The sequence below is a fragment of the Lepidochelys kempii genome, chromosome 15 (genome assembly GCF_965140285.1).
Source record: "Lepidochelys kempii isolate rLepKem1 chromosome 15, rLepKem1.hap1, whole genome shotgun sequence".
NCBI classification, from domain to species: domain Eukaryota; kingdom Metazoa; phylum Chordata; order Testudines; family Cheloniidae; genus Lepidochelys; species Lepidochelys kempii.
In genome coordinates this window covers 21,340,720-21,364,093 of record NC_136394.1, presented here as the reverse complement: position 1 = coordinate 21,364,093, position 23,374 = coordinate 21,340,720, and the positions used below count along the sequence as shown (strand labels likewise).

At 43.8% G+C, this 23,374-nt stretch overlaps 1 protein-coding gene across 5 annotated transcripts in view; it reads right to left on the bottom strand.

Annotated features, from left to right (window-relative positions):
* The window catches only part of RIMBP2 (RIMS binding protein 2), a 280,445-nt gene extending 257,396 nt beyond the window's left edge, over positions 1 to 23,049 (bottom strand). For all 5 annotated transcript variants that reach the window (XM_073312919.1, XM_078848948.1, XM_078848949.1 and 2 more), the window contains exon 1: positions 22,706 to 23,049. The gene's annotated coding sequence lies outside the window, so the exon portion shown is untranslated. The remainder of the gene's footprint in view (positions 1 to 22,705) is intronic.
* Positions 23,050 to 23,374: the final 325 nt, after the last annotated feature.

The window sequence follows — 23,374 nt, the reverse complement described above, 5'->3', positions numbered from 1 at the left end:
CACAGCTCATCTCTAGTACAGTTAGGTTATAACACAGTTTGTACCTTGCTGCGTATGAAGACGATTATTACAAAATTATTACAAAATTGTTTGGACAGGACCTTTGAGTAGTTAATGCCCCCCACCCCACCCCAGCTACAACCATATCGTCTGCAGCTAAACCACCCTATACCTATGCTGATGCTATACACAAGATGCAAAGCAATGGGATAATCCAACCTCTAAGGGCTTGCTAGGCTGGACATCACAAAGCTCAGCCCTATGCAGCACTTTGACGGGGGGTGGGAGGAAATTAACTTGTCACTGCTCTCTCAGCCCTCCGGTGCTGGCAGTACCTGTTGCTGAGGCATACAGCTGTTCGTTTGCTTTACGATCTCCCTGCTAGGCCATACACTAGGTAAGAAACAAACATGCTGGTCAAAGTTTGGCAGGTCAACCAGTCTTGGTATTGAGATGTGCTGTGAGTGGTCGATATGGGGAGAATATTAAATATCAAGCAATATTTGGAATAATCCTGAAGTGTATTTTACCATTGTCCATGGTCAACAGAAACAAGGGCTTCTAAATTTAACCCGCCCAAAGTGGCGACTTAGGCGCTGACTCCCTGGGTGCTCCAGCCCTGGAGCACCCAAGGGTAAAATTTGGTGGGTGCAGAGCACCCACTGGCAGCTCCCCGCCCCACCCCCCGGCCCCAGCTCGCCTCTGCTCCGCCTCCTCCCCTGAACACGCCGCCCTGTGCCGCTTCTCCGCCCCCTCAGGCTTCCCACGAATCTGCTGTTCGCGCAGGAAGCCGGGGCCGGCTGAGAAGCAAGTGGCGGCTTCCCGCTCAGGCCCAGGGAGGCAGAGCGGAGGTGAGCTTGGTGGGGGGGGGCGCAAGAAGGGCCGCCCGCGCTGCAGCAGGTAACCCGGGGGGGCAGGGGAGGTGTGTAGGGGAACCACTCCCTGCCCCAGCTCACCTCCGCCACCTTCGGCCTGAGCTGGAAGCCGCCGCCTGCTTCTCAGCCCTCCCCGGCTTCCCGCCGAACAGCTGATTCGCAGGAAGCCGGCGGGGGGGGGGAGGTGCGCGGAGAAGCAGAGCCGGACAGTGGGTTCAGGGGAGGAGGCGGAGCGGAGGTGAGCTGGGGACGGACGCGGGATGGGGAGCTGCTGGTGGGTGCTCTGCACCCACCAATTTTCCCCGTGGGTGCTCCAGCCCCGGAGCACCCAGGGAGTCAGCACCTAAAGTGCCACTTTTGATGTGATCAGTGGGGGGAGCAGCGGCTCCCCCTGCTCCCCCCTAGCTATGCTCCCCCGCCCCTAGGAGCCAGAGGGACCTGCCAGATGCTTCCTGGGAGCTGCCCCAGGTAGCACCACCGGGATTCCTCACCTCACCCCCCGGCAGGTGCCTCTGGCTTTTAGGGGTGGGGTAGGCATCCACTACGGTGGCCCATGAGACCCTCCTGCCCGGTTCTGGGGGCAGTCAGGGGACAGGGGAAGGGGGTAGATGGGGCAGGGGTCCTGGGGGGGGCATCAAGGAACGCGGGGGGTTGGATGGGGCACGAGTCCCGGGGGGCAGGGGTGGGCAACGACGCCCTCGTGGGGTGAGGAGGGAACCCATTGTTAAGATTTTGGCAGGTCATCACTGTATATACATAAATGACGCCCCATATCATAGCTTGTCAGCAGGGATTAAACCCAGGACTTTCAAGACCAAACAGTTTTACTGTTGTGTTAAAGGGAGAAATGTCATCCGGACCAGTCATTAATTAGAGAGGGACATGACACACAGCTTCCTGAAGCATGTGACAGCTGCATGACGACAGATCTCTATACAGGTCCCATTTAGCAATAACCCATCACCACATGTCCTAGAAACTAGAATCTTCAGCACTCAAAGCACAGGTCCCTATCACTCAAGCAATGGGAATTGCTCCTGAGCTGGCAGACAGTAGTAAGGTGTATAGTCACCGAGACCAGACAAGATCCCTGGCTGTGATCTAAATTAGTTCCTGATGCCTTGATCTAGAGATCACCAGAGAAAGAGACAAACACTACTGAATTCAGAGGAGCTCCAGAACAAATAGAACTCTGTAGGCAATCAGACTGGGTCTCAAACAAGTACCAAGTAGCGTCTTACAAGGTGGCACATTATTGAATAAAGGTGGGAAGGAACAGAAGCCTCCTATGTAACTCATATAGAACAAAAGCTACCTTAACAGTTAAATAGAAGACAACACAATTTGCTAGCAGCAGCATGAGGACAATTGTAAGAAAGATACTGTAATTGTTCCATTGCATCCAAAATGCACTGTATCAGCAATCTGTGTACCAAAGGCAGTGAAAATTAATGGTTGGAAACCTCCAGCAGCAAATGCACAAAAAGCAATTTTTCTACAACAGAGATGATTCTGCTCTGCGTTAGAGTCCAGTTTTGACTGTCCCAAGAGCCAGACCCACCTCTCTTATATCCAGGGTGCAGTTAACAAGCCACACTTGCCAAAATGAGTCAGCAGACAGCAATCAGTATCTTCCTGTAGGTATTCACCATCACTTCCTAAAAAGGTGGGTTAACAAAATAACCCTGCTCCTGTGTCACATCGACAGAGGATTCCACCTCCCACCACCCCTGCTGTGGATACTGTACATTATTATTTTGTTTCCTGTATTTATTTCTCAGGAACACGAGTAGAAAATTGCAAGCTGGAAAATATTCATATCTGCAGGGAATTTGGGTTCTTCTGTATATATGGCTGTCAGTCTAGTGCAGGGTGGGTAATAATTTTCGCAGGGGGGCCACTCCACAAATTTTGGTAAGTTGTCACAGGCCATACATTTCTCCTATATTAATGGAGGGGGTGTGGAGTCTGGGAGGGAGTTTGGGTGCAGGAGGGAGCTCTGGGCTGGTGCAGTGTGTTGGGGTGCAGGAGAGGGCTCTGGGAGGGAGTTTGGTGCAGGATGGGGCTCTGAGCTGGGGCAGGAGATTGGGGTGCAGGAGGAGGGTTTGACCTGCGGCAGGGGGTTGAGGTGTGGGAGAGGGTGCTTGGTGTAGGCTCTGGCCGGGAGGCGCTTACCACAGGTGGCTCTCGGCCGGTGGCGAAGCAGGGTTCAGGCAGGCTGCCTGTATGCCGTGGCCCCACACTGCTCCTGGAAGCGGCTGTGGCCGGCTGCTGCTGGCACGTCCCTGCACCCCCCCTTGGGAGGGAGGGGGCAGCAGGTCTCCGTGCACTGCCTGTGCCCACAAGCACCGCCCCCAAAGTTCCCATTGGCCGGAAACCGCTGTGAGGACGGTGCTGGAGGCAGGGGCAGCACGCAAAGCCGTCCCCTGCCCCCCGCCACCCGGGGTGCGCAGAGACGTGCCAGCAGCAGCCATCCACTTCGGGGAGTGGCGTGGGGCCATGGCAGGCAGCCTGCCTGAGCGCCTCGCTGAGCCATGGGCCTTTCAGTAGCCAGAGATCACGAGGGGACAGAGAAGGGCGGACAGAAATGTTAGTCATGGTGGGCAGGACAGAAATGTTAGATGGGCCGGATCCTGCCCGCGGGCTGTATTTTGCCCGCCCCATGTCTAGTGGGTGGAAAAAGGAACTGGGGGAGTCAGAACTCCAGGGCTCTATTATTAACTCTGCAATTAACTCACTGTGTGAGCTTGGGCAAGTTACTTTGCTTCTTTATGTCAACTAAAGATAACAATCTCACTTGCTACACAGGAGCATAGGGAGCCTCAATTTATTAACATTTGTAAACTGCACTGAAATCCCAGGATGAAGGACTAGAAGTGCGTAGTACTATCACATTATGCCAGGTTTTATGGATCCAGGCTAACTGATTTAATGTTTCTTAACCATTATGAAGCCCTTCCTTGTACAAGTCAAACTATGATCATCCTGCAGAACTTATGAAGAAACAAACAAATAACTCACTGCGTGTAGCCAGGAACATAAATCACAAAGCACAGCTATGAATGCTGTAGTCGCCAAGCCCCCTTTCACCTCACTGAGGTATTAGCTTCAAAGCTAAGCTGGAATCATTCAAATGCTAAAATGATCAAACAAGGCTGCCTAGGAAACAAATGTGCAGCTGCAATCAAAACAACTTTATAAGTGGGGAAAAAAATAATGATCAGGCATGTTCTCGCTGATGAGTTCCAGGCTGGGCTCTCCTTTGCATCACCCAGTCCTACCCAAGTAGAGCTGTCCTGCCACACTGGAGAGAGATTAAGAAAACAGCATCAGTGCTGAGCAAGCCAGGTAATAAAGATGAGACTAAAGAGAATACAAAGTGGTGGCAAAGAAGGCCTGGATCATTCCTTGCCAAATTGGAAAGCCTCCCCCATTACGTGCTTCACTTTTTATTAGTATGTCCTTATCTTCCCATCTTTATGAAAACAAATCTGAATAGCAACTGGTAATCTGCTCCATTCAGAGCAGATGCAGAAAGCTTGTCTCTCTAGATTGCTTTTAGCTGTGTGCTTGCTTCCCCTCCCATATGGTTAGCTGTCTTCATGGCGCTTTGTCACGAGCCCCTTTTCAGAATCATTAGGAGACTGAGCATTTTTAGGCTAAGGCGACTTTCTCATGGCACTTTAGGAAATGGTATGGTCAGTAGGGAGAATGGGGAGAGAGGAAAATGGCAGTTAGTTGTGTGTTTCCTTTTTCAAGAGCCTCTGGTGATAAAGTTTGGAAGCGTGACTTCAATTTTCCTTTTACAGCTGGATAGAGCAATGCTCGCAGGATGTGCTTGGTCTTAAATCTCTTCTCTAGTGTTTGTAAAGAGCCTTTTGTGCCATGGGCTTCTTCACCTACAGTAGAGGGGAAATGGGGTCTGTGTTCCAAAGCAGGTTCAGATTGGTTCCAGAAGGTTGCAAAATGACCAGATTTCCACCTAGTCACAGGCTCCCTCCCATCCTGCATAAATATTCCAAAAGGGGACACTATTCCCACGAACATCTGTCTTGCTGCTTACAGCTTTCTGCCTTTCTGAGAAAAGAAAAGGAGTACTTGTGGCACCTTAGAAACTAACAAATTTATTTGAGCATTTATTGAGAGCATCCTTGGCATATTTTTAAGTTGTTTCAATGAGATGAAAGCTCAAGTTCCATTTTCTTACTCTCCCACCCCCACCCCAAGTGACAAACTGGCCACAGTTTGATCAGGATTTTTTTTTAGTCTCACTTGAAACCATGAAAAATGGAAACGGATTTTACTCGTCAACACATTAAAAAAAAGTCTCCCCTCATTAGCAAGAAGTTGCTTGCATGTAAATCACCTAGGGTAGGTGAAGTCACCCTCTGTTAGGGGCATGAACTCTGTTGCTTTCCTTGCTTGACTGCAGGAAACCCATGCTGTGTGAGCTGAAGGTATCGAAGATTACATAAACTGCTTTTTGTGCATTTGCTGCAGGGAGTCTTACTAGTTAGTTTTCACTGCCTTTGGTACAGAGATTGCTGATCTGGTGTGTTCTGGACGCACTGGAACAGACATCTTGCTTAAAATTGTCCTCATGTGCTGCTAGCAAGTTCTATTGTCCGCTATTTAACCGTTCCTTCATAGAGCTGTTCCATTCGCTTGCCTTATTGCTCATTTCAATAATAGATGTTCCCCTCTGGGTTTGCATTAAGGCGGTACATTCCCCTGGACTCCTTTCCCCATCTCCATGATTTACTTTCATTTGGCATAGAGTTTAAACAGCTTATAAGGTATTCTGGGGACAACATGAATAATAACCCCATCACACTTGGTCTCTTAAGAATAGCAGCTTGAAATAAGAACTTGTTTTTCTAAGGAATACCTCCAGGGAAACCACAATAATTGACACAATAATGGATCAGCAGAACTGCCTACTGATCTGTATAGTTTATGCTGTTGACAATTAGGGGAACCCCACTGTTTCCAAAAAAGGGAGATCAATTAACTTTTAGCTGGCAAGTTAGTCTGCATTTTAAATTGGTCAATGAGCTGCACAGAATAAATAACAGAAAAGGAGGAGGGGATAGCTCAGTGGTTTGAGCATTGGGCTGCTAAACCCAGGGTTGTGAGTTCAATCCTTGAGGGGGGTCATTTAGGGATCTGGGGCAAAAATTGGGGATTGGATCCTGCTTTGAGCAGGGGGTTGGACTAGATGACCTACCTCCTGAGGTCCCTTCCAACCCTGATATTCTATGATTCTATGACAGGGCTGTGAGGACAAGAGAGGAAGGTTTTCTACTTGTCAGGGAGCTAACCTAGGACTTCAGAGTCAATTCCCAGTCTGATAATCTTTTGTAGTTTAGGGTCAGATTCGGCTTTACTGGATTGGAGCCTAAATCCAGGCCAGGCCTGAAGGGACTAGAAGTTATTTAACAACTGTGACCTGACTGGTGAGCAGACAGGTGTCCAAATCACAAAACCACCATCACAGTTTGGAGACCTTTTGGGCAGCCTCAGTAAGAGGCAAAGTCTGGTTTGGCCTGGATAACGGACTCACCTCTAGAAGGGGTCTCTTCATATCAGTCAATATACATTGGTCAGGTGGGATAGAAGGGAAGCTCACACTGCTGCAGCCTGCCCAGTGCCTGTTCTGTTGGTAAACACAGGACTCCAGTCTCCAGGACTCCGTTTGATTGTGCATTAAATTCACACAAAAATCATAGCACTTTAAAACATTTGTCTTTCAAATGTTTAAAAGTACATATAGATTTTGTTTCAATTATTATTAATGATGGCAACGCTGTGATCTCATTTCTCCCACCCTTTTTTTCCCTGTTGCATGAGCATAGTAATTTTCAGATGATATGTAATACACAATGGGATGCTGTGATAATTCCTCTGAATTATTTATCAGATGCTTGTATTATTTATATAATAGCAGCCTTTTATCACTCCAATAATGATTGATGGGGATAGTTAAGCATTCCTTTGAGACACTTGATGGGGCCTCCGTGAATAAGATCTGTGGGGGGTCATGAGAATACCAAGCTGTTCCCCGTCCTCCCCCTGTTAACTTGTATTAAAGTCCTCCTTATAAGGACAGCTAGTCAACCAATCAGAAGACTGCAGGTGCAAGTATTGGAAGAGCTCTATCATTTAATTGAAAAGGAGACATTCAGTTGAGCCATTATGCGGGAGAATGGACTGTATGAGCCTCTTGAGATCCTTTCTAGCCCAAAAGATATTATGATAAATTAAGCCTACAAAGAGTTTCTGGTGACATGAAAACCAGGATTTTTTTTATGGCATTGCTGCCTTTGGAGTACATTATACCTTTTATTTAACCCATACCAATAATTATAATTTTGATGAATATTGCAGATAATGAAAATAAATAGCATTTCATATCACTAACATCCATATTTTTCTTAAAGTCATGAAGGATATAGAAACACTGTCCCACCAGACCCTTTCCACAAACATCAGATTGCTTTGTCTTCAAGAAGGACTCCCTTGAAGTCAGTGACAATCCTGTAGAATGCAGAAAAATGCTTACTTCTGAATTTTATTCTTTTGGGGAGAGGGAAATAGTCCAGAAAGGAACAAATGCACAGATAAAATCAAATTCTAGCATGTGGCAGAGCATGAAAGGAGGACCAATGCCAAAGAATTCAGGATGATACCATCACTTGCTGGCTGTTTGACTGACAGTATTTTCACATTCAGTATTAAACTGACTGATTTAATATAGATGTGTTATACTTGTTTAAAATAAATAAGATAGTCCAAAGTCCAGATGAACAGCACAAAAACTGCCTCATATATAGGTTCAGACAGGTACTGCCTTTTATACTGTATATTTATCTTTAGGATTTTTCACTCCCCTTTCTTTCCTGCTCCCTTTTGAAGGGTATTCGGTTTTCATTCTGCCTTTTCTCTCAAACATACATTTTTCCATTATATTTTGTTCTCCTGCACCCCTCTCAGCTTCTCCACTGCCTCCAATCTCCCCTAAGCAGACAGCAAATCCAACAACATATAGATCACGCTTTTTAGCCCAACATATGAAAGGGTTCAAAATTAGGCAAAAATAAGCTTGCCTATGGCCAAAAGGAACAGAGCTGCAGGACGTGGCTTGGTCTATTTCTCCAGGAGACCTTTTACCAAATATCTGTCCCCTTTTCATAATGAAATGTATGTAATATGAATATGCTTCCACCCAAATGCTGTGGGGGCACTTAACCTCTCAGGAACCATGGCTACTCTGGGTGGGGGAAGTGAAATTTGTCAGACGCTTAAATCCTCTAAAGAAACCACTGCCAATGCCTCCTGCCCCAATGCAGCTTGTAATACTGACCTCCGTCCTTATCTTTGGAGGTAAGTAGTTTGAAAAATTAGTCTGGTTTTGGTTCGATGATACTGAAAATCTTACTGCCTTAAAAAAATAAAATAAAAGCAGCGTGCCCAACTCATTCAGTAATGACCAAATATTGTTATCATCTAACATCTGCACACTGGAGTTATAATGAAAGGAGTCACAGGAATTGCCATACTGGATCAAACCCAAGGTCCAGCTAGTCCAGTATCCGATCTCTGACAATGGCCATTACCATTACCTCATAGTAAGCAGATGTGGAATAATCTGCACCCCATATAGAGATAAGGATGAGCTCTAATAGTTAAAGACTAGCTTACATCTTGAAATACAAGGTTTATTACCCCTTCCAAATCAGTCAGTTCTTTCAGTTTTATTTCCTGTGGACATATCACAGTACCTGGCACAGTTATGTTCGGGCCAAATTCACTGCAAGTGTAAAATCAATTAAAGCTGATGTGAGCCCCCCACATTGAAAGCATCTTTTTTATGCCAGTGGTGAATCTGACTCAAGCTCTGTTTAATTGAGGGGTATTAAAGAGAGCACACTGATAAATTTTCTGTACTACACTTTCAACCTGTGTGATATGTTTTTTGGGGGGAGAAAAAAACCCCATACATGTTCTACCTTTAAAGGTTTGAAGGTCAGACAGTTGGACTTTGGAGGGTGGATGTGGGGGTGGGAAGGGAATCAGAGGGCTCAAGTGTTTGCTAATTTGTTTTCTTTCCATGGCTCAAGATTCAGGTTATTTATAAACAGCTGGAAAGAATGAGAATAGGGGTTCAAGAGAAAACTGGGTTGTGTCTATGGGTGGATTGTTTTTATTTTGTTAAGACAAAAAAATATTCTGAAAACACTGATGGAAACTTCTACCAACCACAAGGACAAGAGGCAACTCAAAGCAGAGAGTCAAAAGCTTGTATTTAATTAATGAATGTACCAGTTGTTATATGGAGAAGTATTATCCCTGTTTTACAGATGTGCACAGATGTGCAGCGATTTGCAGAGGCTCTCACAGAAAGTCTGTGGAAGAGTTGGGAAGTAAACCAAGATTTCCTGAGTCCTAGATCAGTCTCTTCATCTCAAGACCAGTTTTTCTTTCTTTCCATAGAAGGATTTTTCAGGAGAAATTCTTCCCTATCCCATAACCCTTAAAACTACTGACCCAAGGCATCAAACAAAACTGAGTATAGTCTGGTGGTCTACAGAGAGAAAGTTCAGCAGAAAAGCATTGCTGCCAACTCTTGCGATTTTATCACAAGTCTCACAATACATTGTGTTGTTGTTAAAAGCCCAACTTCTTGAGTCATGTGATTAGTTGAGAATGTCACTTTTGCGGGGTAAACTTCTAGCCCTAATAGTGACAGATAAAAGCTTGAAACCCTGAACTCTAAAGGATCAAAAACCAGAAGGCAAATAAGATTCCAAATATTTATTACTTTTTTTAAATCTCAGGATTTGCGGGGGCCTGGCTTGTGATTTTTGAATACCTGGAGTAGGTGACAGTGAAAGCAGGACATCAAGGGAACATAAATAAGCATAAGACAGTGATCTGGAGGGGTACAGTAAAGAGCCCTACACGACCAGCTGATATATATATGACCACTGCCTATCAATATTTACTTATTGTTATATTGTGCTTCCCCATCTGTTGTATACACCTGTTGTCTCATACATTGAGTAACGAGTTCTAGGGCAAACAGTCTCTTTTACATTTGTACAGTCCCTCCTACAATGGGGTTGGGCCCTCCAGAGCTCTTAAGCACAACAGAGTAAGCTCACCTGGCTGTATTCAATATCTAGTTAGAAACTTTGCTTGGAAAGAGATCAAAAAAGTAAATGTTTCAATGCGGCATTATTTTTAGAAGCACATACTTGCTTATTGCATCAAAGTGTGCAGTTGTGTTTATGGCACATATGGGGATTTATTTACCATATACAAATGCAATGTTTGCTCTTCAACGTGTACTGCTCAGAGCAGGTTTCCAGGGTAAACACACCTGAGCCCTGTATCCTTGTAGCGTACACCACTGGTGGCCGCTGTGCAGCCACACCATTGCTGCAAAATGGGGTCTAAAATTGTAGGGCACATCTACACTGCAGCTGCGAAGTGTACTTCCCAGCTCAGGCAGACAAGCATGTGCTAGCTCTGCTCCAATTAGCACACTAAAAATACCGGTGTGGCCATGCTGGCATGGGCGGCAGCTTGGGCTAGACACCTAGGTATGTATCAAGGATCTTGGACGGGGTTGTACTTGGTCGGCAGCTCAGGCTAGCAGTCCATGCCGCTGGGGCCGCACTGCTATTTTGAGTACGGTAGTTGAAACAGAGCTAGCTTGTGTCCATCCACCCAAACTGGGAATTAGACCTCCCATCTGCAGTGTAAACATAGCTTTAATGTATATAAGATTCATGCTATCCGTGTACAACGAATGGTTTCTAGTATAACAAAGTATTTTTACCAAGTCGGCCTATGAGAAACACACATGGCATGTGCTCCTATAACTGACCACTCATTACGTTATAGAGCACAAAGTGGTTCTTTCTTAGCACTTATAGATATGTTTACACTGAAATTAAAAACCCACAGCTGGCCTGTGTCTGCTGACTTGGCCTGGCAGGACTCAGGCAAAGGGGCTGTTTAATCGCAGTGTAGACTTACACTGGGGCTCACGGTCTGGGATCTTTCCTCCTTGCAGGGTCCCAGAGCTCGGGCTCCAACCTGAGCCCAAATGTTTACATTGCAATTAAACAGCCCCTTTGCCTGAGTCAGACGAGCCTGAGTCCACACCAGCCAGCCCAGGACGTCTAATTGCAATGCAGACATATACTGTGGCACTCAATCGGGCACTCAAATGACTAAAATAAATTAGCCCGTTTAAAGGCTCATTCCTGGTTTTTAAAGGGAAATAAAAACTTTTTAAAATATGGCTGCTTTATCATAAGTTAGATAAAAGCTTAGCCCAACAATCAAAATTTCCACTCATATAAACCAGATTAAAAAACAAATTTTACTAAGATATATTTTACCAATTTGATGTATAACTCCTTTCAAACTGAGGTTTTACTCTCTTGTTAAAATGCGCTGTAGAAACGAAAGTTTAATACCCTTCACACAAATGGCATCAAAACTGATCACTGAAGGCAGTCTTTAGCCAAAGCATGCCTCAATTGAATTTTGTTTCTTCAGTTACTCATAAAGAGCCAGTGTTAGACAGCTTTCCCACTGACCTCAGAGTCAGTCTTTAGCACCCTGCAAAATGGTGAGATGTGCTTTTGTTACTGGCTCAGGAATGTGGGAACATCCCCACTAATTTAAATTATATTTGATAGGCTGGGATTTTCAAAGGAGCCTAAGGAAATTAGAATTTTAATGGGATGTGAATATTTATGTGCCAGGAGCATAGAACATATGCAGGGTGACAGTGGGTATATACATACAGGTCATTGCCAAGTCAGGGACATACACACAGGAATATGTGAGTCAACACCCAACACCCAGATCACTCCCATCAGCAACTCAACTCCTATCGCATACAGCCTGTACAGTGGCCTCTCTGGGGTTTCCCAAGGAAGCCAGAGGCAGGGCTGAAAACTTTTGCCCCTCATTTCCCATGAGTGTTTTCTCTAAAGAGAAATCGGAGCCAAAAAGTTGGAAACCAGGTTTTGAAACAGCCATAGCTCAGGGGGTCTGAATTAGGGATATTAGTTCTGGTCCATCTCTGTTTATTGGTCTGCCAGATGCCTGCCTGAAGTTCTCTGGCAGAATGTGACCCATACAGACAGGGGCTGGGCACTCTGTCCATATTCCATTCCTTTCTTCTTCATGTTATTTAACATTTCAAGAAATCATTCAAAAGGACATTCTAGGGGGTGGTCTTCCCCCACAAAAGAGACTTGCCCTGCAAATTCAGAATAAGCATAATTTTGATCCGTTTGTGTTTTGCAGTAAGATCATTCCCTAACTGGTTCTTTTAGCCCTTAACTCCACATGCAGCTTTTCTCTTTCCCCCTCCCCCAGCCTCTTTTCTGATTAAACTCTTTAAAGAAAATTTCCAATTCTAGCATGTCAGGCAGAAATTATTTATTTACAAACCTTATATCAATGGGCTATATAAGTAACAGTCATAGTTGCTTAAAAATGACATAGATAGCGTGGCCCTCTTTTGGATTTCACATACCTTTGGCTGCATTTACTGAAATTCAGTGCATGCTTTCTCAAAAAATCAAATCAAGGTTAAAAATTACACAACATGAAGTAGATTTCTAATTATCAACATCACCTATCAGAGGTAAAGCTAGCAAAGCACTCATTTTCTTCCAGTGCCTGTCGACACACGCATACAACCTTCCATACAATAAGGCTTTTCTGTAGAGTGGCTTTACTCTAACTCATACCCTGCCACAGGACAGTATAATCTCTTAGGCCTGGTCTACACTAGGGGGGAATCGATCTAAGATACGCAACTTCAGCTACGAGAATAGCGTAGCTGAAGTCGATGTATCTTAGATAGACTTAGAAACACTTACTTCACGTCCTCGTAGCGCGGGATTGACAGCCATCGCTCCCCTGTCAACTCCGCTTCCACCTCTCGCCCTGGTGGAGTTCCGGAGTCGAAGGCAGAGCGATCGGGGATCGATTTATCTCGTCTACACTAGACGCGATAGATCGATCACTACCCGCCGATCCGTCAGGTAGTGTAGACGTGGCCTAAGAAACACACCTCTCTTTTTAAAAAGGATCACTGGGGAAGGCTGATAACCTTAAAAATAGCCCTACCACCATTCTTAGGTACATAACCTCAGTGGGTTGTAAAGTGTCATAGCTCCACTGTTGTCAACAAAGCTATAACAATTTGCATAGGCTGAGGATTTGCCCTTTACTTCTTTGTATAGTGCCAACTTTGTATTAGGCATTCTATAGGCTGGGGTCCTACACTGAAGTTCTAATCTTCCATGTTTGCTCTTCCCCCTTAAATAACCCTTGATGGAATCCTTAAGGAGAGACCTATCCAAAGACTGACCTTTGCCATCCTGCCTCCAGAACTGTGCCCATTGTGAATGGTTAGCCAGGTAGCAAGCTTGAATTACAGCGGGCTATACAACCACCATGCTACTCTTACTATTACTTTGTCTCCCTACACCCAATCTGTTTGTTTCAGCCACCTGTGTGGTGTCTTGACCTAAACCCAGTCTGCAAGTTCTCCAGGGCAACTTTTACACTATGTTCATATCATCATTTTAGCCCAGCGGAGCCTAGATCTCTGATGGGGTCCTCTAAGCACCACCATAATACAAATTAACAATTATTTAGCGTGAGAGCTTCATTGACAGGATCTCTTTAATGCACAAAATCATTACCCCCCCCAAATAGCTGTATAGATGTCTCATTCACATAACAATTTATGCCACAATTTTTCCATTTTTCATTTATTCAATGAGATTAAGTTAACCCTGGAGAACTTACATTCTCGAGAATGCAGTCCAAAATTAGTGCTTAAAAAGGATATAGAATATTCAAACACAGATCTTGAAGTATCTCAAAGAGATACTCTTCATCCACAGATCTCAAAGAACTTTACATAGGTAGCTAAGCATTATTTACATTACAGTACACACATACAATAAGCCAGATTCATCCCTGGACAAACCTCAGTGAAGTCAATGAAATTAAATCACAGGGAAATTTGGCCCAATATATCTACAATTATACACATTATCTGGATTATCTAGAACAGACACCTACCATTAGAACACAGACAACTATCCCCTTCCCACCGTATAAACGGACAGAGAGAAAGAGAGAAGGTTTATAACTGGAGTGATATATAGTAGTAATGATAAATTTAAAATAAACTAGTAGTCCAGGGCTTGGAAATTATATTGAAGGCATAAAGGCAAGAAGTGACCCCCCCCAAAAAGTGTAACAAAACAAAAAATCCTAATTGTTTTTCAAACACTCATATTTTAATTCTTTCCCCTGCTTCCATCGTGTGTATGTTGTCTAATACACACAATAATTAATTCTTATATGGATTAATAAAGTCATAGATTTTAAGGACAGAGGAACCATTTACATAATTTAGTCTGGCCTCTTCTACAACACAGACCATAGAATTTCCTCCAATTATTCCTATACTGAAGCTTTTGTCCCGAGGTTTCAAAGTGCTTCATAAAGAAAAGTAAGTATCATTAAGCCCATTTGCAGATGAGGAGATTGACACAGAGGTATGATCTGATTTGCCCAAGGTCATAAAGAGCAAGTCTGCAGCAGAGCCAAGACTAGGAGCCAGGTCTCCTTAGTCCCAGTCAAATGCCCCATCTGTGCAAGTTTGGAAATCATTTGGGGCATGGACATGACTTGTGTATCTATAAAATGCCTGGTACATTTTTGAGTAGTGTGTAAATAACATTAATAGTACCAGAAACAATTATTGTATGCATATAAAGCCAAAGGACAAAATGCTGATTTAGGGAAGGAAGGAGGAACCATTATTTGCGTGGGTCTGACAACATACGTCATTTAAAATAAAAATTCTTCTTCTGTGAAATAGCATCCTAATGAATTATCATGCATTAACATTTTATAATCTCTACCAATTTTTTAAACTTCTCCTTTGATTCATGTTTCATTTTGCATAATGCATAAACAGCCCAATTAGGATGTGTTTTCAGGGGTTATTTTAGACCAACGAGGTTAATTTAAATCCATGGTGAACATGCTATTAGGAATTTAACAAATACCTGGGAAGGAGGAGCAGGAGGAGGGTATTCCAATGTGCTACTTTATCTGGATTGTTACCTGGCATATCAGGGCATCTAACCACAGATACCTGTTACTAAGGTAGACGTAACCCCCTCCCCACACACACACACAACGTGCACACACCCTGCAGAAAAGAGAGACGCTGCAGACTGTAAAGCATTTCAGGGAAATAAGACAATTGGCCAGACAACTGAGGGCACAAGTCATTTGCCGCAACAAACTGTGCACAAGGTTCCTACAGTCATTCTACATAAAAACTGATCAGACTGTTAAGCTTCAAATGGAGCCTTATGTCATGCCCAGGATGACACAAGCACATTTTTCCAGACGACTTATGGGTTATGTAACAGAGATCTGCAGAGCATTAGCAGTCACATGACATGGCCCACTAAGATTTAAAACTGCCACCTACAAAACGTAATTAGCAGACAGTAAACAAGGGACAGGAAGAGAAAAATACTCAGACTCAAGAGAGAACATGCTTCTTAACATTATGAACAATACACATGATTCCTTTTATGGGAAGAGGAAGGATGGCGGGGTTGTTTTGTTTTTTTACATTTAGATAAAACTACGACTGCCACAGAAATAGAGAAATGCAGTGAGCAAGGGATAGGCTTAAATACCTACTGCTTGTTACAGCGATAACTATGGGCCTCATCCAGCTGGGTGCCCAGTGCCCTAAGCTCCATTTGCCTTCAATGGGGATCAAGGGCACTTGCCCATCCAATGAGGCCCTCAGAATTAGGTCTTATGGATCACAGACTCAGCTGGTATAAAGCAGCCTAGTTCTACTGAAGTTATTGTTTCTTTACACCAGCTGAGGATCTGTCCCTTATTTATTTTTTAAAGAGCATTACAACAAACCAGAAGAGAAATAATTATTCCTGGAACATGGCAACAAAAAAAGCACCATGATTTTCGAAGAGGGCATAGCCAAGACAGGTTCCCACAGAATGGAGATAAGCCATATTCAAACTATGAGTGGGGATTGAGGGGCTGAGGCAAAATATTCCACTCCGGTGGAATTTCCTCCTCCTCTCTGGATTCTGTTAAACCATCCCTCAGCAGGATTAATTTTATCCCAGGCTCAAAGGGACCCTTTCTGCCTCCGGTACATTCTAGATTTCTAAGAATATACCTGAAGCTGCCTGTGACGCGGTGTATAAGAAATATGACCATTAGTATCATTATTGCTACCATTGCTAACCAATTGCAACAAATCTCATACAAAATATGTCACGTAAGGTGTCAATGGAAAAGTTATGATTTGCTAAGTATGATTATTCTGTTTATATGCATGTATCATCTGTGTATCTGAAGTTATGAATATTAGATATATACTTGTATCTTAAACATACTTAATATCTTGTGTTGTTGTAACCCACACACCTCCTGGGTGTGGTGTTCTGTCCCATCTAGTGGCACCAAGACCACTTAGAGAGAGTTAAATGAGCCTGTTCTACAGCCTTACCTAACAGTCAGTTGGCTTTTAGCTCATGCGGTAGAAGCTCATGCACTAAGCTCCAGAAGTCCCCAGTTCCATCCTGCCTGCCGACAACCAGGGTCTGTCGGTGTTACAAGTGGGGGCTTGTCCGGGATTTCAACTGAGAAGTCTCTGAAGCTCAGGATGCACTTCTTCAGCGAGGGGAAGTATGTAACCCACACACCTTCTTGGTGTGGTGTTCTGTCCCATCTAGTGGCACCAAGACCACTTACAGAGAGAGAAAAAATGAGTCTGCTAACAGGCAGTTGGCTTTTAGCTCATGAGGTAGAGGCTCATGCACTAAGCACCAGAGGTCCCAGATTTGATCCTGCCCACCGCAGACTGGGGTCTGTCAGCGTTACATTGTATTCATGGGTAGAACCCCTCACCCCCCACACCCAATAGAATTTTCATTAGGGCTAGACAGCTGTGTGTTGATGGCCTATCAAGGACACTCCACTCGCACAACTGGCAATTGAAGAAACTCATCCTGCCAGATAGCCCTTCCTGAGGATGCCTCACACAGCAAGGAGCCAATAGCCACCTACTGTGAGTCAGCAAAACGTACAGGGATATGTGATATGTTCATGCAATCCTGGACTCCATCTTGGACCAGTAATTTTCCACATACAGGGGCTGTGGGCTTTGTCTGGGACAGTAAAGTTTCCATGCACATGGCAAAGGATATAAAAAAGACACCTGAGACATCTCCATGTTGCCCCTTGCCTGCTCTAATTTTCTGGACTGTGGATTTACATCTAAAAGTAGCATCTTGAACTATGGACTGAGGACCTTCCAATCTTTTGGAAGTTTCCAGAGAGACTTTACAAGCCAACAGTCTATTCCATGACTGCTACAAACCTGATATAAGGACTTTGCAATCATTTGTGTGTGTATGATCTATTAACCACGTATAACTCTCTTTTGTTTTAGTAACTAACTAAAGATTTAATAAGAACGGGCGGACAGCGTGATATTTGGGTAAGATCTGAGATTCAATAATGACATGGGGATATGTATCTGATCCTTTGGGATTAGAAAGAACTTCTTATATGATAAAACGGGTTTTCAGTAACCTCTCACTATATTAGATTGGGTTGCCTGGATGGGAGCCAATGTCTGGAAAGCCCAAAGGCTTGTGTCTGGCTTCTGGTTAACCGGTATGGTATTATAGTAGCTCTTTTGTTACTGGCCTGGTGAATCTAATTATAGAATAAACCACCAGTTTTGGGGATTGTCTGCCCTATTTCTTGCAGTCTGCCCTGAGCGTGGCCTTCGCCGTGTGGCCCATCCCAGGCACCTGGTACATAGTATGTTGAGCTTTTGTAGACAGTTCTGCAAATCAATCAGGGCCTGATTCTGGGAGGGATTTCTGTGCCCATCATCCCATTGCGCTCAACATCTTAGTGAATCAGGCCCTCGTTTGAACACTAGGGAGGAGATTACAAAAAATCTGCAGTCAGCTCTTGATTATAAAAGCCAAAAGGAAGATAGTGTCTAATTTTGATTAGATGAAATAGAGGAAAGGAGATTGCGTCCTACTATTATGCTCAAAGTGCCTTCCTTTGGTATGTTCAGAGACAGGTGTACATGGCTGCTGAATAATAATAAGCATCAACCATTTTCCATAGTAATGTCACATTTATCATCTTAAAAAGCACTCAGTGTTATTATACTGCTTCTACAACATAATGTAGATGAGGTGAAACTTTATGAAAGTTAAAGAACTGCTTCCTATTCCCTTCTCCCTACATGCTGGGTTTGGTCATGTGAATATTTTCTACCAAATCCCCATTGCCACAATAATCAGAGGAACGTATACTTCATTACACATTGAATACACCTGTGTTCATAATGGAGAAAAAAGACATTTAACAAATCACATCTGGTATTCCAAAAGCTCATGTGAATTCAAGTGTTTCTGGCACTTAGAGAAATATTTGTCTAAGAATTAATAAACTGAAGCCAAATACTAAATGGTACTGGGCATTGCAAAATCTTCAGTTTATAAGTAGCACCTAGAAGTCTCAATCAGAAATTGGGCTCCTTGTACAAGGCATGATATATTACATAGACACATAAGAAGAGAGTCCCTTTCTGAAGAACTTAGACAGACAAGACATAGGAGAATGGACATATTATTTTCCTTATTTTACAGATGGGGAACTAGTCACCGAGAGATTACATGATTTGCCCAGGGCCACACAGTTTGTCTGTGGAGAGGTGGGAATTGAACCCAGATTTCCAGAGTCCCAGTCCAATTCAACAGTCACCTACCATTCCCCCTAGAGTCAGAGTTGCAGATGCTTACCACATTTCAGGAGTTAGCCTGTCCTGAATTAAAAAAATTGCTCATTCTCTTTTCCTTAAAAAAATGACAACCTTATTGGAGACCACTTCATAGAATGCACCCCAAACGGATAACTTCAGCACAGTGTTTAATAAAGGATTTTTTTTATAGTTATGGAAAGAGAAGTAGAACCTGGGGGTTATTAACACTGACCATGTTCAAACTTCAGTGACTGTCAGCTGCCCCATGGGATATTTAACTGTTCTGCCAGGGCAATTACAGCATCTCCTGAGTCTTCCTCTATGGGAATGAGCCCAACAGCACAAGCCCTAGCTTTTCACTGGTGAATAAATAGGGTAGTGCTTGCAAGGGGGCGCCATTTTTTCAGCACTATGGCTGCATCTCAATTTTCTACTTCGTGCTCTGGGCATATTCATTTTTAAAAAATATGTATTTATAATAGAAATATAAGCAAAGGAATTTTGTTTATGCCAGTGATGATCTCCGTGATACTGGCGTTTGGTACACTTGCATAACCAGTCAGAGAGAAACAGCGAGCATCTTAAGAAATAGCAGCATCAGCTGTGCTATGCTCTCTTCACAGTTTCTTAAAGCCACCTCAAACACATTTTAGCCACTGCAATACAGCCCAAGGGAAGCTGTACACAGTGCTAGAGGAGTTTGCCATCAAAATGCCATTCCTATCAGACAGCTCATTGAATGTAATAAGCTACAGCTAATAAAAAGGCAAAGGGGAAATAAAATACTGAAGCATTTGTGCAAAACTTGGCTCTGGGCTAAAGCTTCCTCTAAATACTAAAATGTAAACGAGACAGGAAAAAAAATTCATTCAGCAGCCATGTCAATAAATCGGACAATAGCGTCCTCAATCTCAGAACTCTTGGGTGGCTCCAGTATGAATTCACTGCATAGCTCTACTTCCATTATAGTGCTGTACTGAAAAACTGACTTGGCTATCAAAGTACATTGCATTAATTTAATTATGGAATGGGTAGGATGGCTCCACTTGCTTTGGGGTAAAGTTAAGTGTGTGTTTTTAATTATTTAATTTCCTAATGGCAACCAGGTGATATGGTGATAAGCACTCACTAAATCCTTGTGATAGAAGCATAATTGTGTAGTGATATAATATAACTCCTGCTCTGTAAAATACAGAAAGAATTACCATACCAAATCAAACCAATGTTCATTCCAGAGTGGGATCCTGTCTTTGGCAAATCCAATCCAGAAGTGCTGTCACCTCCCATTGTGGGAAATTGTGAGAATGTAAGTCAATTATTACAAAGATGTACTATAAATATAAACATAAAATAATGTGTATGTTTTTGTAAATAAGTACTGAGTACATAGATCAGTGCATGTATTTGTGTAGGTATGCATATAAGATATAGAGATCTGTGTGTTTGTGCATTACACACATGCATATATTATACAATAAAATATTGAGTATCTAAAATATTGTGTGCATATTCATGTAATACACAAACACAGAGAAGTATACATCTTACATACATACCCAAACATCTATGCATGCACATATGTTTATGTATTATCACCTATCAAGTGAGGTCAACCATATATACCAACACTTAAGGTTTGTGCACCTATGCTGTAATTCTCTCTGCTTATTAATTAATCAAGGTATCAAGTATCAGCTCCTCTTTTCACATTAGGGTTAAAGTTCTGAGTCCTCTACTGACCCACATTGTTACGGCTCATCTTCTCAGGTTTTTAAAAGACCAGGTGACATCCTAATGGTAAAATTTGCCAATATTAGTCTTTAAAAAACAGGCACCAAATTTATAAACAGATGGTCCATGTACATACTTGTATCCTATTCAGTGGCATGCCAAGTTAACCTGCACTTCTGTGCATGTAGCCTTTACCACAGTCACGCTGCGTAAACACAACACAACACGCTAGGTACTAAGCAAAGCAACCTAACACCAATTCAGTTGTCTAGCAAGCAGCAAGTGACGGTGCCCTCAGTCTGCAGAGAGTATAGCCACTTCACTAGTTCCACCTGATGTAGGGTTTTTTTGTTTGTTTTACTATCATGCCACGTCAAATGCATTGTTCAGTGTAGCTGGATCTCTTCATTGACAAGAGCAGACAGCAATAATTTATACACAAACCCCAAGACACTCGAAAAATGCAAAATTTTTGAATAATATGTCTTTAAGTAGATAAACCCCAGTGGACACCAGCAAGAGTGATTTCAAATTGCTTTCCTCTCTCAAACTGTGCGTACCAGAAAGACCCTCTCTAATTATAATGAAACACCTTCCAGTCATACAAACTGAACCACAAAGTGACTACAGTGACTCTCACAGCATACAGTTCACTTCCACGTTTATTTTTTCTCATTAATTTTAAGCAGTTCCCTTTCATTTCCATTCTATGGCTCTATGCCTCAATATTTCATGCTGTTTTCTTAAGGTGACTCTTACCTTGCTCTGAATTACTCATTTATATTTTGACAGTGGCAGCCTTCATTTTCCCTCCTTCTCTGTATCCACTTGGTGCAGTTATTAAAACATTAACATAAATGGTTGCATTTTTATGCAGTGCTTCAAAATATTGTAGGGTACTTTAGGGACCTGTCCCTATTCTTGCCAGATGCAATACCAATCCACACTGATACACTATTCTGTGGAGCCATTTATATATAAATTTCTCTACATGGTCTTCTGCATTGGACCGAGGTTGGACAGTGCTTATCATCAATAGGCAATGAAAGGCAGTTGCTTTAAAACTTTGAGTGCATTTAAATCTACAACAATTAAAATACTATTAAGACCATGCACAGTTGTAACACTGATGAACAAATCACTTTTGGAAAGGAATATGCTTTTTGCCCTACACTAGACATTATAGTAAATAACCACAACTTTAAATAGAGGTCAATAATAGAAAAACTGCATTATCCCTTGTGTATTATAATTCCCAAATAATACTCATGAATGGATATCTGCTACATGCTAGCTGATTTACCAATATCTATACATGCAAGATATAGTAAAATTTCATTTGTATTATGCATACATATACACAGTACCTACCACACAGACACTAACATTATATGTAACACACACATGTATGTCTAGTACATACATCTTATACACCAATACACACAAAATCTCTCCTTCCCTCCCTTTGGAAACGGGGGCCTTTTCACAAATCAGCTAGTCCAATTTGGAACACAAGGTTTGCAAATTACATTTAAAATAAAGAAGCTTTTCCCACCCATTGGTGTCATTCCCACACTGAAGCCTGGGAAATACCGCAGATAATTTCATTAACCATCTCTCCGAGGGAAGAGCAGTCACACCGACGACTTTGCTATGACACTTTAGCGTTCATCGGCGAAGCACGGGGCCACGGTGCGTCTGCACACGGCGCTGGAAGGGGGGATAAAAACCGCTAGCCAGTACGGTTACTAACTTTGCCCACAGCAGCTTACGCAGGGAAGAAACAGGGCACCATTAAACCCGTATCTTATTTTCATAGGAAACTGACTAGTAAAAATGACACAAGATAAAACATCAACGGGAGGGAGGGTGGAATCATCTCGCAAAGGCTTAATCCCCTACCTCCGGCTCATGCCCAAATGAGACCACCTTTTACCATTGCGAACAGCACCGGGGGAGGGGTGGGGATAATAAAACCAGTGAAGGGCACCCTCACATTACAGCCTAATCATAAAGTTTGCCTGGCTGTGCTCAGAGTTCGCGCCGCAGTCCTGGCAGCCTTGGGGGAGAATTCCCCCATCCATCCATCCATCCATCCACCCCCTGTTGTGTGTGTGTGTGTGGGGGGGGGGGGGGTTGGCCCATAAAGCAGCTAGAGGGCGAGCTGTGTTTAGCGGGGGCGAGCTGAGCCTACCTCGGAATGAAGCGCCCCCGACGTCCCGCAGCAGAGAACTGCCGTGTGCCGGCCCCGGGTGCGGGAGAGGCGGCGACGCCGGTGCCGCCGGGCTTCCCAGCTACCAATGGTTCCCTCGCTGTCTGCAGGGCGGCAGCGGGCGGGCGCCAGCCAGCATCACGGGCCGTGCAGCCGCTGCCGGAGCCTATGAAACCGCAGGGCCGGGCGCTGCGCGCACACGCAAAGATGGCTTTCCCCCGGTTTGCCCCTTTCCCCTTCGCACCGGATTAAGCTCCGGCGCTGGCGGAGGGAGCATGGAGAGGGCCGGATCCCAGCCTGGCTCGATCACCAGGCGCGGGGGTTATTGTACCTCCAAGTAATGCCATCACATCACTCCCAGGGTCTCCTGCCTAGCTCAGCGGTGTGGCCTACGGGGGCGAGCCAATGGACGGTCACTGCGAGCTTGGAACCTCCCCCCTGCCCTGCGGCACTCCGAGGCAGAAGGGTATTAAATCAGATTACCTGGGCCACCCCCAACCTTTCCGTCCTTTTCCTCTAAAGAAAGCGGCAGCCTACCCCCCTGCAAAACTTCAGCCGCCAACTGTGCAGCCTAGCAACTGGAGGGGAGATACTGGAAGGGCCCCGGGGCGAGGGAAAGGAAGGATGACAAAAATAAATAAATAAAAAAGT